Here is an 18,679-nt window from a genome sequence, read left to right as displayed (position 1 = left end):
GGATGAAAAGCCAGCTAGTCTTTGGCCACATCCATACCTTCCACCTTCAAAAATCTAATAATGTCATTTAACTCTATTTAACCATGTTGTTCCATCTAAAAAAGACTGATGTATATCAAAAATGCCATCTGAGAAACTGAATTTTTTCTAAGCCACGTAAGGAAAATGATATACAGGTCAATCAAATTGGGAAAACAAATCTTCTATTTCCTTAAAGAAAAACTGATGAAAAATCAATTAAGTTAAATCAAATAAATATGATGCTAGAGGAAAGAAAAAAGTAGAGGAAGGTAAGTGGCTCTGGACTGAAAATCACAGAATGTAGTTTCAGAAGCTGAAAATAAAGAAATGGCATAAAAACCATTAACAACATGCTGCTGCCCTTGGAAGCAGATGCACAAGAATATATTTACAAGTAAGATCCATATATATGTTTTGCAAAAATACTTAATGATATCTATGCAGTTTTCCTAGACTGTCTCCTGTGTATGGATCTGAGCAAAGACTAGCATACTGTAAGCACAGAAAATAAGAAAATAAGGAATCATCAACATTATACAAATAGTCATTGTGAAAAATGCCAAATGAGTCAAGTGGAAAAGTCAGACTCGGAGTCCAGTGATGTGATCATGAAGCAGCCTAATTTGACTCATGTATCCCCAGGCTTTCCCAGTAGAAAGAAATGATACAGAAAAGAAAGCATCATACAGACTGTTAGGCTGTGAAATTATCCTGTGTTAAGGATCAGGCTGGAGACCTCAAGGATGACAGAGATCATAAGGTAAGAAGGAGTTGAACAGTGTGCAGAGAGCACTGGTCCAGGAGTCAAGAGACACGATTGTAGTCTCTGCTCCGACTTGCTGCATAATGTTGAGTATATTATACACTCCCTCCTTCCACGATTCCAAGAAAATTTTTCGACCTTCTCTGGGCCCTCTGAATCTCGAGATTACATCCTTAAATGAATAAAAGAATCTAGTCATCGTTGGTTTGTGTCAGGCCACCACTGTAATTCTCTGTTTTAAAAAAGTGCTCTTGTTCAAATGTATTATTAAATGTTCAGAAATTTTGAACAGAGAGCAAAGAGCAAAAATCAGTTTAGGAATGTATACAACCTTAAGAAAATAACCAGGAAGAATTTTCTATTTACCATAATAGGAAAAATAAAACAGGAAAACATAAAAGTTCCGATAAACACCACACACAAAAATATGTTAAGTTTGATTCAGGGAGCTGCCTAACCGCAGCGTGAACTAGTTGCGTGGCCTAATCCCAGTCTCCCAACGTTCCTGATTCTCATTTTCCTCATGCTTGCATTAGTGAAAACGATCAAAGAAATGAGTACAATCAGACCCAAATTAGCCCAGCATCAGAACCACAACTCTATATAATGATGCTTTTATGTTTGAAGTCACCGAGCTAAACTAAAGATTAAAAAGTCTATAGGAAGAAATACTGTGAACATTTCCTGTCTTTAAGAAAATTAAGAAATGTCAAAGGAAATCGAGCAAGGGGTGGGAGATTCCAAACTGTTACTGCTCTCCTGCAGGGTTTACCCTAGTCTTTAATGATTAGTTTCTGTAACAGAAATCGTCTAATAGATGCGTTGTTTAGTGAAGATTAAACAACTCTAGAAACTAGTTATTCAGGCTACCCAACAATATTAGGAGATAGATGACTTCGCCATTAAGCATTGCAACTACTTTCCTAAATTTAACTGCAATTGCCTTTAGGGAGAAATTGTCAAAATCTGAAAATTTCATACTATGTAGTTGGAAAATTATTTTAAGTTCCTGTTCAAGAATGCTTAAAGCGACCATTAAATTTCAATCTGTAAGAACTTTTAGGTTTAGCATATTTAAAAAAAGTCACTAGACATTGTTCTAGGCAATCTAATCACCAAAGTACAACTTCTTTTTTAACTGCAAGTAACGTTTTGATCTTGGACACAGAAATTCTTTATCAGTGCCTAGGTCAAACCTTTTCAACTACTCCAATGGCCAGAGGATGTCAGGTTGCTTAAACACGGACAAGAAGATTCCAGCCAAAAATGGATTTCCATTTGGAAGCATTTTAGATGAAAAAGCAGAAATTAGCCATCCCCCTTCTCTTCTAGAGAGGAGGACCATGGCAGCTCCAAGTCAATATACATTAAGAAGAACTCTTAAGTCACAGGACGAAGGAGGAGGTAGAAGACACTGGGATGAAGGATGCTCTGGGTGAGAAACTTCCCAGTTTAGGGAAGCAGACGGGAAAGAATTCCTGGCGGGCATTCATCCAGGATGTACAGGTCCTGACCATAGGTAAGATGGAGTGCTTCTGGTCGCCTTAGCCCTACCTATAACTATAACTATAAACATATATGGAACTAATTTATCTGGTGAGATTTCTATCTTTGTTTTGTTTTCAATGCTCATTTGCAAATACTCTCAGCTCTCAGGCTTCCGAAGGTCAGTCTTCCCATTTGCACAGTCAGGCTACAGGACAACACAGATGATCTACCTTCTGTGTGAGCCTCTCTGCCTCTGACAGAGAGCTACTGATGAAACGCTGCAGTGAGCAGCCAGCCCTTCCCTTTCCTGTACAGTAGGATCCACCTGATTCTTGCTGCTTTTACAAATGATGCACACAAGTCCACCACTTTTCTGCTCTCAATTTTAAAGTCTATTGGTCCGAAAGATCAGCTCCTCTTCAGACTCCCTGGACTCAGTCAAACAAGTCAGAAGAGACATTACAACAGACCCCACAATTTCTGCTGGCTTATATTAATTAGGTTGATTGTCTGCTAACTGCCTTTCTGGCTGTGGGCTGGTTGCTTCATTAACTGGCAATTTAGTAATAAGAGTGCTTTTCTGGCTATTTATAACCTTCAGGCTGTTTTCTCAGCAGAAAACCCAGAAGAGAACATCTGATCTCTTTCATCGCTAATGTGTACTCAGCAAAGTGGAGAAATAATAAGAGGTGCAGATCACCAGGGAGAAGAGGCATCAGTCTTAAGAAACAAGCGGCTTCAGGCTCATTTGTTAGAACACATACTACTAGTTCTTAAAACGTGGGGATCCTGAACACCAAGGAAAATCATAAGCCCTCTTTCTACAAAAATTCACAATATCAGGCATTTAAGAATTCTCTAAACCCACTCATGGGCTTCAAAGATTCACAGGCCTCAAGCAAAAGCCCAGTGAGCAATGCAAATAAATATTCTTCTGTTTTCAATTCATCTTGGTAGGAACAATAGTTATACGACCCAGTTAGCAGACAGTCCATAAAAGAGATCTTTGAGTGATTACGAAGTGAGAGATTGGAAATCCAACGCAATTGAGCTTAAAACACTGATACGCTGAAGTGATTACCATTCCCAGTTTATACATGAGAACATCAAATCCTAGAAAGGGTAACATCCTCAAGTTTCCTAGCTAGTAAATAATAAAGTTAAGGTTCTAACGTAACAAGCTATGCTAGTGAATGGGTCCACTTATGTGAATTTCACCTGAAAATACACCATATATATTTATACTCAGTACTGTCCGTAAGCAGTAAGTTTTTCTTTCTCTTTGTTTTTTAAGGTCATTTAACCTACACCTGGCATTTCATATCTAGCTTGAAGGTCATGGGATGGGGGAATAAGAACCATAGAATGGGACAAAGGAGACTATTTTATCTTTAGTCAAGACACAAGTACCATTAACTTATTTTTTTAACTGCAGCCTAAATACATGATATAATGAAAAAAAGATCTTGGTACCTGGATCCCTGGGCTCTTACTAAACTTCTGTTATTCTGTACACAAATAACTCATCTGAGCCTCAGTTTCCTGATCTAGCCATTGAAGGAGTATAAGAAAGTGTTTTCTAAAGTTCTATGGGCCTGTGATTTGAGTCTGTTAGAACTCTGGAAGGCAACCCAGACTTCAGAGTTCTTTTAAAATATCTTTCCAGGGAGTTGTCTCTGATCAGCCAAGACCCATTTTGAAATCATCCATTTAACTACATCATTGAACAGTAAGTTCTCTGAAGACAGGGCCTGAGTTTTAGTTTTTGTTTGTTTTTAACCACCTTTTGAAGAAACAGGACAACATATAGGGTAAGGTCACAGACTCTGAAGACAGACTGGTCTGCATCTCAGCTTTGTGTCTTTGGGAGAGTTACCCAACCATTCTGTACCTTGTATCCTCACATGGAAAATGGAGACAAGAATGGCACACAACACATGGAATTACTGTGAGATGTCTGCATATAAGACATGCAAAGCATTTAGAATGCTACCTGGCATGTAACAGACATTCAGTAAAGTCAGGTATTATCACCAATGTCTAACAGTTTCTGGCATGTAGTAGATGCCCAGATATTTGCTAAATAAGTGAAAGACATACTGGTAAATTATTTCCACAGCATTCAAGATCTGAACCCCAAAGAGTCCACATTAGTGACAAATGCCTGTGACTTCAGCAGTTTGTCAATAATACTCATAATAATGCTTAGAAATATGTGCTACAGTATCATTGAGATGGATAGCTCCATCTTTTAGTTTGTCCATGCTCAGAAAAATATAACCCTAATAGCAAGTTCTAATTAATTCTTTCATGAACAAGGACAGCCCTATAGGAAGGAGCATTTTTAAAAAGTTATCACAAATATGGATGGACCTAAAGATTATTATATTAAGTCAAGTAAACCAGACAGAGAAAGACAAATTTCATATGATATCACTTATATGTGGAATCTAAAAAAATGGTACCAATGAAGTTATTTACAAACCAGAAACAGATTCGCAGACATAGAAAACAAACTATGGCTACCAAAGAGGAAAGGGAGGGAGGGATAAATTAGGAGTTTGGGATTAACATATATACACTACTATATATAAAAATAGATAAACAACAGGACCTACTGTGTAGCATAGGGAACTATATTCAATATTTTGTAATAAACTATAATGGAAAAGAATCTGAAAAAGAATATATATACTATATTATATTATTATATATAACATTATTATATATAATATATATTTTATATATATATAACTGAATCACTTTGCTGTACACCTGAAACTAATACAACATTGTAAATCAACTATACTTCAAAATGCAAAAAAGTATCACAGATATCTGAATCGCTATCTCCATAGGAAATAATTGCTAATTTTATTTGCTATTATGATTCATAAAAAAAATTCTGTTTCACATACATTCAACTCTATCTTTTTCAATAGATGTCTGAGTAGAAAGAATAGACAAAAAAAGGACCCAGCATTCTACATCAACATAGATTCTTGACTATGCGTGTTCCCTAGAATTTCAACCTGGAATTAGAAGAGACAAAGGAAAAGGATGGGACAAAGATAAAGGAAAGAGGATATAAAAGGAAAACTGAACAATTTGAATGTCTTGTCCTCTCTGGGCTGCAGTTCTATTAGGTAACCAGGGGGCTGCCAAATTACCATCCATTATAACAATCCATAATCCTATAATCTCATCACTCTCTAATGACCATATCCTGGTTGTACAATGATTTACCTTTCATCACTCAGTAATTAACAAACTGACAAAGTGCACTGCATACATTTTAGTTTTGAAATATTTTGCTCCCAACATGGCTTCTTAAAACAATAATGATGTTACAGCAGCTTAATTTGTCAGTAAGTTGACATTAAATTGTTTTCTCAGCTGTGTTAAGTGACAAGAATCAGTTCCACATGTTTATCACACAGACTGTAATTTATGATTCCTGAAATAAACAATGTTTTCTTTCACTGGAATACATTTATTTAATTCTGAGTCTGTTTGTGGGGAGAAAAAGTATTATTCCCTTAAAAGCTTCCTTTAATTACTATATCAAAATAGGAGTGAAATCTTCAAACATACTCTCTCAGGCTACTTTAAAATGTGTTATTTTCAGCTGCAGAAAATAAGAAAAACAGCATTGGACATATAACCCTACATATATACTCAGCTGACAAAACTGAAGCAATTTAAAAAAAAAAGCTGTCTTAGCAATTAGTTCTGTATATTATCATCAAGGCAACACCAATGCTGACAGCCAAAAGCATATTGTCTTTCTGGGTTTAGATAAACTTAATTGCAAAGGAAATTAGATCAGAGTCTGATTCTGTGAGAAAAAGCAGAACTCTACCCAAATTTCCCCCCATGCAGTGGGATGTGGTCCATTTTCATGGGCTGAACAATCCCTACGCTTCCATTCAGTAACTCACCATAATGTCCCCCAAGACATATTCATCCTAGAGTCATTGCCACCAGCAACTAGGGCAATGTGTGACTAGTCCATTAAGAAGTGAAGCAAGAGGCCTGATGAAATCAGATGACTTAGCCTAAAGAAGCAGAATATTCCCAGGCTCTCTTAAGTAATATAACACTTTCATTGGATTTTCAGAAGTTTCCCTAGGCTAAGAGGGAGGACCATATGATGTTTTCTGTGGAGAGACTTTGATTCATTTGGCTACTATTACATGCAGAATTGAAAATAGGCAATAGAGAACAGAGGAGTTTGCACTGTTGAAAAAATAAAACCTTACAATAACCTGCAGAAAATGGCAAAGTCAAGTAAGTTTTTGTTTGGGAAGCAAACGGGGTAAAAAGTATTGTTTTTGAAAATAGTCTGTACCTGCAGCACTTTATAAAGACGTTTTGACTCTTACGGCATAATGCTAGCATTGATTAACACAAGGAAATGAAAAGGTTAAAAATGAGATGTTTTTAATTATTGTATTTGTTTCTAAGTGTACAGCTAAAATCTGTTAGAATCCAAGTTTCAGTTACTCTGATGTCAGAACAAAAGACAGCAATTCTCAGCTCACAATGCTGTAAACACACAGTAGATGGTCAGTAAATGTTTACTGAATGAACGGTGAGAAACCAAACCTATTTTATTTGTGCACCTAGATAATGCCTGTGATCTCAGACTGTAGTCAAGGAACAAGATGCTTATAAACATGTTCCTAGTAGATCATACCCACAGGAAGATTTTCAAAACCTTATACATGATGGAAAACGGAGGTAGGGCAGACAGTTGGACCTCTGAAGTATCTCACAAGCCATTCACAGACATCTATGGCATTTTACAAGTAATAACAATAAGAAAGATATATTCAGGGGCATCTGGGTTAAGAAGAAGTCATTACTTCCCATTTGAAGATAAATAAAAGATTATAACCGTCACTAGGCATTAATGAGTACTTACCAATAAAAAACTGTAAACTGACCTAAGAACCTAATAATCATTTTTTATTAGTAATGGTTTACATTTGAGGGCTTACACTGAAGCAGACATAGTGCCAAGTATTGTTCCTACATTACATAATTTGACTCTTATAAATGTAAGGCAGGTATTATTATTCCCAGTTTATATATAAGGAAATTGAGTTTAAAAGAAGTAAGTAATTTCCCCAAACTAAACTTACACAACCTGTGGGTGGTTGAGCTGTGATATAAGCCAAGTCCAGTAGATGACAAAGCCAATTCAAGTATTTTCCCACAGTAATTTGAGACAGACTTTGAGAGAGAAATATATTTCAGACATTCAGAGATGGGAAGGAAGAAAAGGCATTCCAGGCAGAGGGAATGGTTGTTACCTCTGAGCAAGACTGTGAGTCTAACCTAAAAGATTAGGAGACAGATCGGCCATCATCAGTGTTGAAAATCATGACCACATGTATCCATGTACATGATTATTAGCCTCTGTTCAAAACAGAAAACTACATAAATGAACTTTAGATAGACTTAGGTCGGTATCACAGTTTTCCATTGCAGTTTGCTCTGGATAACCAGTTCTTGACCTTGGTTATCCAAGGCTAAGACTGAGAAGCAGTAACATTAAGATAGAGCAAACACTCTGGCGAAGAATCAGATATATTACCGATTGTTTTCTTATTAGAAAATACAAAAGGGAATCCAGTTGCCCCCAAGAGACTTGAAAGAAAAAAGACGCTCCCACAAGGCATAGTGTAAAATCGACAGGATTTTACTCAAGATTATAAAGTAGCTCAGAACCACAATATCAACAAAGGGACACATTGTTGAATCATCGGCCTCTCTCCTAGGAAAAATAAATCAAACCAGGTTTGGTACATCAAGAAGGAAATCCATGAATAACAGAGAGGAATCCAGACAGGTCACTTATGGCTAAGACAAAACTCACTGATCACATACAGGATAATCATGAGACATACACAAACTTTCAGTACTTCAATAGATTAAACATTTTCACATGGGAATGGAGTGTTCTGGAATTAACTACTCATATCTTTAGAATTTCTCAATCATATTATTCTTTGAGTTGCATGAGAGCCATTTTCTTAGGTAATCTGGCCAATCCTTTTGACCAAAGATTAAGTGATTGCTCATTTCAAAAAAAAAATAAAAGACACTTACCATGTCTTTCTAGAAACTTTTACCCAAAACCTCAGAAATTACCACAGATTAAGGTACAAAAAATTACACAGATTAAGGTACCTTCAGTTCATCTACGTAAATTGTGGGATCCTGTCTATATTCCTTAAAATAGGATCTTTCATCCCCTCAAAAAGTGTCAGGAAAAGCCCCTGTCCATCTGTATACCTCACTCTCTCTCCCCCAAGGGAAGAGGATTGATGAGACAAATCTGCACATCCAGCTCAGCAGTCTTCTCCCATCTGTTTTGGAATCTACCTGTTCATGCAACTAGTACACTTGGTTCTGGTCTCTCACCCCAGAAAGAACTCATGGGTTAGGGCTCATGTTAGAGAGGCTTTTCTTTCTTGACGACTCTAGTGGAGCTTCTGGACTAATATAAGGTAGTGATTCTGCCTGTAGCGAAACTCCACTTGCTGGATTTACTCAATGTCTAGAATGAGGAGGTAGCAATATTAGAAGGCCCTGTTGTCTTGGTGAATTTAGGGAACATGCTACAATTCAGCTGTACCAACTACAAAGATTTTTACCTTGATCTCTAGGACTCCTGTACCTTTTTATTACTGTGTTCTAAACACAGAGAGTGTAGTCAGAACAAGAATTAATTATTGTCCCTACCCAAAAAATGTATCCAAAGATTCAAAGCTAAACCCTGGCAAATTCAAAATGTAGGCAATAGGAAATAAATGTCCCTAAGTTTTTTGTTTTGTTTTGTTTATACTTGGATTTGTATTTGGCTCCACCTCCTTAATATCACTGATCTCAAGCAATAGACTGACTTCTCTAAAATTCCCTTTTCTCTTTAAAAAAGAGAGTAATAATAGTTCCTGCCTCCAAGAGTGATTAAATTAAGCTAAACACAATTAAATGTGCTTAATTAATCAAGAGACATAACTGAGCTAAGCACAGTGGCTGGTACTTGTTAAGTACTGGGCATCTTCTATTAACAAAATGTGTTTCTGTTATCTGAATAAAAACTCACCCTCAGTCCTCCAATTGTCCCAACCTCCTGGGGTGGAAGAGGCCAAGAACAGGCATTAGAAGCACACTGAAGGCAAACAAATCAAATTTTAAAACTATCCTCAGTAATTCACCCAAAACTCATTGAGAGAACTATATCCAGGCTTCAATCTCTTATACCTCCACCGTGATGTGGGAGGTAATATGCCTTACATTATTAAAAGAGACATAATGGACAGTTGATTTAAGAGCCAGACTTCACTATCTACATACTCCCTGACCCACAAGATATCATTATGGTATCAGATGCCGCACAGGACTGGGAGATGAGCACACACTGGCCACTCTGAGGACAAAGGGTCACCCTGGCAACCAGCATCAGGTTTGCTACTCAGAGAATTAGGCTGCACTCTCCTTAACTGAAAGGAACTGTGTGAACTTCTGAGTGCTATAGAAATATTAAAGAGTGGGAGAAGAGTTAACACTCAGACTTTCATTGGAAAATGGGACCTACCCTCCAGGATCTGATTTTTTAAATCGAGCAGGAACTCCATGAAGAAATAGTAATATGACTATTACTAATAAGAATAGCTGACAGTAATAATGATAATAGTTGGCATTTACTGAGGATTGGTGTTCACCAGGCACTAAACGAAGTCCTTAACTGGCCTATGAGATCAACATTACTGCCTCATTTTAAGATGAGGGAACTCAGGCTCACGGAGTTAAGTAGTTTTGCCAAACACCATATAGTGAATGGGATGCCAAGACTCAAACCGTGACAATCTGATTCCAGAGCCCCCACCTTCAACACTCACTTAAATCTCTTGTACTGAGAAAGGGGGAAGACAAGGTTTTCTGAATCCCAGACCTCCTCTGCCCTGAGTGGAGCAGTCAGTAATAGAGACCAGACTCTGAGGAGATCCCAGCCAGCTATGACACCTGCTTTCTCAAATTTATCCAATGAGCATTTATTGAACACCTACCTGTTAAATGCCAGGTAATGTGCTATCCCTAGTTCAAAACAATACATATTGTTTATTATCACTTCTATCCCTCAGTCTCTGAAATTATGTTTTGTGAACCTAACGATGAGCTTCTGCCTGTTCCCACATGTAGACTGTCAATGACTGAGCACAGCCGGGGCACTACAGCCAGCCGTTCCTGCCCAGCAGGCGGCTCCCCTAGCAGGTCATTTCTGCTCCCCAATATACTGCCTGACACCTTCTCAGAGCTGCCCCGTAGTCTGAGACACTTCCTACACAATCCCCCTTCCTTTCCTCTCCCCATTCACAGGGGTCAGACCTGCCCCACAACCTGAGCCTGTCTCTCCAACTACTCCTGCCTGTTAAACCTGAATTATTTCTGAGTATTTTTATACTGTCTTTTAGTACTTGTACAAAAAGTGGGACAGTGAATAGGGAATTTACTTTTTCTATAATCTACAATTGTGTACTTGAAGTTTATTCTTTTTTTTTTTTTTAACAATGCATCTTAGAACCTTCTGGAGGCAAAAGCTAAGCTTTCCAATGGCTATGGAAGACCAGGGGTCCATAGAGGTGCAAACAGCCCCAGTGAAGCTGAGGCTGTCATGGCAGCCATTCCATGCAGGCCCTTCCCCTGAGAAGAAGCTTAACCATAAATTTAGCTACTCAGCCCAAGGAGTTAAAAGTACAGATTGTTGGAAGGTGTTGAAAGGAGGCAGCCTTCATTCTGTATCTACACCTGTGACACCCCATGGAGCTGACTTTCTCTAATTTAGCAGGGAACAGGAGGTCCCATATTATCATCTAATCTAAGCCATGTTCTTCAACACGGTTTACCGCAAGTCATAAATGTGTAGACTTTTGAGGCATGCCTGGCAGTTAATAAAAAGAATACTTCAGCCGCCATTTGCTGTAAGACCTTTATGGGCATACTTTATTAGTTAGAACCTGGAGGATGAAAGCTATAGAAAAGCCTGAATTAAGTGAGTCTATCAGTGACAGTATTCACTCTCCAGCTATTTTGGAACTGGAAAATTCAGAACAGTATGTCCCCGCCTGTGACCCACAGAATACTAGTTTCATAAGATATCAATATGTGCTTCACTTTAAAATAAAATCCACAGTCAAACATGTTTGGGAAATGGAGTTAACAAAATTAAGCAGCTGTGAGTTTTTTCTGTTGCTTTTGATAATCTAATGTGCACTGTAATTACCTACAGTAGAGAGGAAGTTTATGATGATTTCCAGAATTACTTGACCATGGAACTTCTTTGCTTTAAGCAGGGCATGTTTTTTAAGCATAGAACCCCACTTCAGGAAATTCTGATTTAGAGCCAACTCTACAGAGTGAGCTTCATTTCTTCTTTTAAAAACATTAAGAACCTACTATGTGCCTGGCATTGTGTGAGACAATGGAGAGACAGAAATAAAATTAAGTCTCTGTCTTCTAAGAACTTACAGCCTCGTGGTGAGATCTCACCCATAGAAGATTAGAAGCAGAAAACCATGGAGGGGGTCTGATGCGTCAGTCCCGATGACGAGTAATGAAGCTCTAACCTAAAGTAGACGCAGTTTCAGGGGAAGGAGGGGAGCAATGCAGAAGGAATTTAGGGAAATTGAAGCACATTAATAGCATGTGTATTCTATGCAGGACAATGTGTTAGGTAAATGACACATTACAAATTCAACAAAGAATCTCATCAGGGCATGAATCTCCTTTAAAGGGAATTCCCTTAAGGTGACTGCAGACTGAGTTGGTAGGATGAGAGGAAGGAATGAAGTCAGAACTATGACGGTGTGATGTGGTGGAGAGTCATAGCTCCAATGACCCCCAAGAGTGACCCCCCAGCTAAAAACCTCAGCAGTGAGGAGCTCATCAAACCTCAAAGATGAGCACACCTTCCACGGTTTAAGTACCAAATCTCAAATCTGCAAAGCCACGAAGAAGGAACTCCACTGCCAACTTGGAAGCTAGGCAAAAAGGACACTGATTGGGAGAATCTTTTTTTTTTTTTTAATTAATACGAAACCATTTTGAACCAGGAGTAAGAATATTTGAGGCTATTCTCTGCTTGAAATTAATTATATCTCCACTATGAAAAGTGATTTAAAAAAAAAAAAAACTCTCCCATGATAGTAGCAGAAACCACAGAAGGCATTCACGGAAAGAGGGCATTTCACAGAGACCCTGCGGCTCGGAGGGTGTTCCCCCAGGGTACTTGCCCTGCACGGGCGTGTGGCTCAGCAAGCGGGTGTCCATCCGCAGAAGAGCAGAAACGTGCTGAAGTTAGCCGAGTCAGAAAACAGGGGAAGACTGATCTTCAACTGCAGGTGAACAGGAAGAAACCTCTCTACAATTAGTGCATCGTCAGCTTCAAAAGAAAAGTGCCCAGCCTGTGTGAATCTTGAGGACACGCGGGGGACAACATCAGACACAGGAACTCATAGACACACAAGCACGTGGATGCAAAGGAAGAGGACCTCAACTGGACCTGAGATCGGTGCTCCCAGCTGAGCACTGACTGAGTGTGAGATGCTCTCCCAGGCCCCGGGAATTCGAGGAGGCAGCATCAGAGCCATCCTTCCTTCAAGATACACCTGCACAGCCTTTTGAAAGTAGATCTGAGGTTTTAAAGCATATGCACTTCAGACTGATCCAAACCAGATTTACCCAACTGACGGCAGCCACCAAGGGCAATCATTCTAGCAAAATAGCTGTGTCCGTCCTGGAAGCCCTTCAAATCTGTCCCTCTTTCTTTTTCCCCATAAATGTTTTATGCAAAAGGCTCAGGGGTGGTTTTCTCTACTTTTTAAGCAACAAATTCCATGTTTGGCAAATTAACTCTTGAAAATTTTCCAACCTGTTTCCTTACTACGGCTGTACAGGAAGAACAGAATAAATTTATCTCCCTTCCTCTTACACCCTTGTTCTCATGGTTCTGACCCACATTCCTTATTCCTTTCCTCAACCCCTTTTGCAGTAAGTATGTCTATGCCACGAACTATCACTGCTTTATATGTGGTCAGACTGTTCTTTTCTACTGCTCAAAACCTTCCAGTGGCTTCCCTGCTCATGCTTGGGAGAAAAAGAGAAGGTCCTCTTATCAGAGAGGCCTTCCCTGGGTACCTTATTTAAATGACATCCCACCCTCATCACATCCTTACCACTTGATATAATGTATATCTGTGGGTTTATTGTCTCTCTCTGCCTAGGGATTACAATTGTTTGGATCACAGAGACTGTACACAGTAGCTGCTTAATAAAATTTGTTGAATTAATAGAATGAAAGGCCTCTAAATCTTTTTTCTCTGCACAACGTGCTGACTCCCCTCTGCTATCCCCATAAATCACATGCAAGACAACCCACCTCCCCTTTTATCTACCCTGATCTGAGGACAGGCCAGTGGAAATTCTGTCCTAGGCTTTATTCAGAATTCTAGACAGAAAGCTTCTGTCCTGTATTTGTCTCCTCACAGGGAAGGAGTCAGTTTCCCTCTGGATCTGCGGCCCCTGACCACATGTGACAGACCCCAGCTGGGGCTTCAGTTTGCCCAGCACTACAGGGAACACTTCTCTGCCCCCAAAGGGAACGCTCCCATGAAGTGAACAAGTGGGAACCTAGGATTTCATAAACAGTAAAAATTTTCAGCCTTCAGGGTATGTGTAGTCACCCTCAGAGCATCTTATTGTTTTAATATGGTTGTGAACTAGAGCTCGCCTCTACGTATTTCAGGGGTCACAAATTCAAACATCCATGGTTGCCAGGCAGGTGTCATAGGCATGAGCAGAGGCTGGGTGTAACACAACAAAGATTGTGGAGACTAGGGCAAGGGAGAGCACAAACCTTGCCTGCCAGCTTTCTAATTCAAGCATATTTAACATTATTCTGTGTTGGCCAAACAAAACAGATCCTTAGGCTGGATTTAGCTCCTAGACTAGACTACAACCCCTGAGACACAGTTAACCAGTTAACCAGCGATACCTAAATCAGGAGGGATAAATGGACAATTTTCAGTAAGATTGTATTTCTCAATCTTGGCCATACATAATCATTTGGAGACTTAAAAAAAATATTTATACTGATGCTGGGATCCCAGCCCTAGAGATTGACATAATTGTCCAGGTGAGCCTGGGCATTGGGCACTTTGAAAGATCCTGAATGATTCTATGTGCACCCAAGTAAGCCCACTCCTTTCAAGGGTCCTTTTAATGAAACTTACTATGCTGCTGGCACCATAGGTGGAATCCACATGTACAAACGTTGCTTTTTTAATTTTTTAATTAAAGAGGGTAGCATAAACTTGGAAGAAGAGCCAGTTGACTGTAATTGAAATATATAAACAGTAAATATTTAGGGAATAAAATATTTCACAGGAATACAGAGCATTATTAAATTCTAATATAACAGCCAATTTCTAACCAAAAGTTTTCCCAACGGTACCTCAGTAGAACAAAATGCTTCAAGCACATAATGTTCCCCCCCCCCCCATTGCACGGCCGAAAGAACTGGTATTATTTCAAGAAGAACAACATCTCCAAGAGCCTGAGCAACGTTTCTGGAATATCGACATTAAAAGAAACCATATTTTCTTTAGAAGGCTCGTGGCATACATACCAGAAGGCCCATTTCAATCCAAACCCAAGGATTTATCCACAGATGTTGTAAGCAGCAACCCTCCTCACTGCCTTGTGGTGAAAATGATGAAACTGAAATTCTTCAATAGCCAAAGAATAAGGAAACTGGGCTCCTCTATGGGAGTCATAAGATGGGAGACAGTATGAAGTCAGTTTTTATGGGTTCACTTCTTTTTTGTTTACTTATGAACCACATACTTTGGGGGGGGGGGAAACCATGATTTGTAAGTGTCTTCCATAAATACTTAGGACTTCACATTCTTGGAAGTTGCTACACTGAGGTTCCTGGATCCCTTAACCGTGGGTATTGAGATGCCTTGTTAATGAAGCTAACCATATCCAGAAGCAAAGAGCTCAGGAAGCATGCAGCTCTCCTCAAATGATGCCCTAGGAAAAAATGACTATCACTCCTTATAATGATGGTAATCATGATCTTGCCTGTATCCACTCAGTGCAAGGATCATTAAAGGTCTTGCTTAGGGGAGGAAGGTATAGTTCAAGCGGTAGAGTGCATGCTTAGCATGCACAAGGTCCTGGGTTCAATTCCCAGTACCTCCTCTAAAGAGAAATAAATAAACCTAATAACCTCCCTCCCCACCAAAAAACAAAAACAAAGGGGACTTAATCAAAGGTCTTGCTTAGAATGATGTAAAACAAAATGTCCCAAAGTGTGCTCCATGAAATGTTCTCAAAATAAGGAATGTGTGGGGAAGTAAGTTTAGGAGAGGTGTGTAACATTTCTCTCTTCTGTAGATTCCAAATGCTCACCAGAAAAATGCAGGTCCTGAAAAAAAAGTTTCCAAAACAAGAATCTCAGAATCCCTTTTTGCTTGGATTAAGCACTTATTCTATGGAATTAGTGTTCGGGGGAGTGCGCTTCTGAAAACCTTTGTGTTTCGTACAGAGCATCCGGCTCAAGAGCAGGGAGCCAAGGATCTGGTCCCATATTTGATGTGAGCAGCTGTATGACCTTGACCAAACCACTATGAGCAACTGTGTGACCTTGACCAAAGTACTGAAGTTCTGTTTTCATTTTGCAAAACCAGAAGAGAAAGAATGTTGCCTCAAAACTCCAGCCTGGACCTTGGAAATTTCTGGATTCCAATAATTTATCTACCATTCAATGTTATTTCAGATCTACCATCCTTCATCCATAATTTCAAAATATAGAAGGGCTCTGAAAACCAAAAGGATTTTGTAACTGACTTAGTAACTAAACCTGGCCTAAGCTAATATATGCCTGGTTAGACACGTCTTCCCACTTAGCATGACTGTCCATCTGTTTGGCCACAGGACTATCCAGTTGATGACAGTGTGCCCAGACTCTGCGATAACTGCTAAGTAAAATAAACTTTTGCCTCATATCACTTTTCTAAAATCTAAAGAATTCTGAATTCCAAAACGTATCTGTCCCTCAGGGTTTCAGATAAAAGACTGTGGATCTATACAAACACGTCATCACACTTATCATATACCAGGCCTCATTCTAAATCTTTTAAAAATATGAACTCATCATTCCTTATAATAACCCTATGAGACAGAAACTAGTGTTATTTCTGTTTTCAAATATGCAAACATGAAGAGGATAAATAACTTGTTCAGAGCAACACAGATAATAAGAGAAGGAGCCAAGAGTCAAATCCAAGCAGTTTGTCTCCACAGTTCAGTCTTCTGACCACAACACTAGTCTATAAGAATTTATGAGTTTCATTGAAACAACCTTTGATTTCCTCATCTGTAAAACGGTATTAATAACAATTACCTTTCAGGGAAAACTTATGGCCAACGCTCAATGGCTTTTGCAAAGGAGAATCCAGTCTGAATCATCAATAACTTTCATACGGTATTTTATTAGCCATATCCAGGACTCCAAGGGGCAATGCAGCAAATGGAAAGAAGGGGCTGGTTACTCATTTTAACCTAAAGTATTCTCACTCTCTTGTGCAATTTAGACACCCACATTAAAAAACAGTGCTATGCCCAGAGGCACATTACGGATTACCTAAGAGCACATTGCAATGTGTCATTTAAAATTTAAATGGAACACTGTAATCTCCAATCAAAGCAGTTTAATATCAGGAACTGTGAAGTTTGGGAGCTGATGTATAATGAAAGCATTGAGGGTCCTTTTCCCAGCGGCTGCTCTAGCCGGCACCCCATGATAAACACCTAAAAATCAGGCCCACAAAGCACCTGCCCAAACTGGGGGTCACAGCTGGACAAGCCACCAGGGAAGTGGAAAGGCAATAAACTAAATAAGCTAGATTTATTTTTATACCTCCCCAGGGCTCTGTATATTTTAGGGTTCAAGTATATTTTGCCTTCCAGGTGCATTTGGTTTCCATCTTTGAGTCTAATCTTTGAATCCACTCTAGTCTTACCTTCCTCCTTATTTCCACGCTACCTTTACTTCCAGTCTGTTTAGCATTACCCTCCTGACCTTAGGCTGATTGTCTTCATTAAGCCCAAGGATTTCCTCTTCCTGAACCAATGTCAGGTTACAGAGCAAGAATAATAAAAGACTGAATGGGTCTGTAGTATCATAGCCAGGGCCCCAATGTCAACCTTTTGAAAACAACCTGACTTCAGATACCCAATCCCACTGGGAGATTCAATCATAGCAGCACTGCAGTCCACCAGTTGGGGAGGACGGGGTATCTATGCCAAGAAGTGTTTTCTCCAGGAATCTTGTTTCCTATTAAAAGAATTGGGCAGAAGGAATCAAGAAGAAAAAAAGTGGCAAGTCAAATCAAAATACGATTTTTTTAAAAAGCAATTTTATCGTGATTAATCCTACTACAAGGTCATTTAATGTATTTGGGAGAAAGTGAATATACCAGCACTTTCAACAAATACTGACTGTAAAAAATAATGCACAGCACATAAGCTGGGAATGTCTCTTAAGAGGTCCAGTGATATTCACCTTAAAAGGTATAAAATACACATTTATGTAGCATAAGGAAATAATTGTAATCAGAATCACTTGTCATTAAAAGTAAAATCTTATCTATATTTTAAACATACAAACCAGCATCATTAAACATCTGTGCCTTCCTAAAGGTACTGAAAGGCTAGGCAGGAAATATTTTAAATGATGAACGTTTGGACTTTGTGGATCACATTCTCAACTATCCCAACACTAAAAATCCTCAGAACACTCCTGGGAAATAGGTAAACAATACAGAATAGTTTCTTCTCCAAAATTAAATCCTACCCCTATAATCATAACTCGTTCCTCTCCCACTCGCTCTAACCAAATAGCTATGGGAAGCCAGGTGATGGGGTTGCGGGGAGGAGGAAGGGATGACTGGGGGCAGGTCCAACCATTACACCAGTAAATTAAATAGGGTCAGCTTTGCCCAGGAACATTTTATACACAAATCTTTTCTTCATTCTGTTACCCAGTCCAACAAATTAGGTCGACTAATGCCTCTACACCCTCACCATTTGCTACGCATTTCAGTATCATTCCAGTCCTAATACTATGTATATAAATAAAAGATTAAAAATATAATTTTTATTGTCAAGTAAGTATAGTTACTATGATTGATCTTGTACAGTCCCTGGAATAAGCCACACCCTCCCAAGCAAGATGGCCCCAGACCATACTGCCCAGCCGCTAATGGTGCAGACTCTTGTCTATGGAATTTCTGCAGGTTATGCTTGCCTGCTTTGTCCCAGCTCACTCAG

The sequence above is a fragment of the Camelus dromedarius genome, chromosome 20 (genome assembly GCF_036321535.1).
Source record: "Camelus dromedarius isolate mCamDro1 chromosome 20, mCamDro1.pat, whole genome shotgun sequence".
NCBI classification, from domain to species: Eukaryota; Metazoa; Chordata; class Mammalia; order Artiodactyla; family Camelidae; genus Camelus; species Camelus dromedarius.
Note: the sequence above shows the minus strand (reverse complement) of the source record.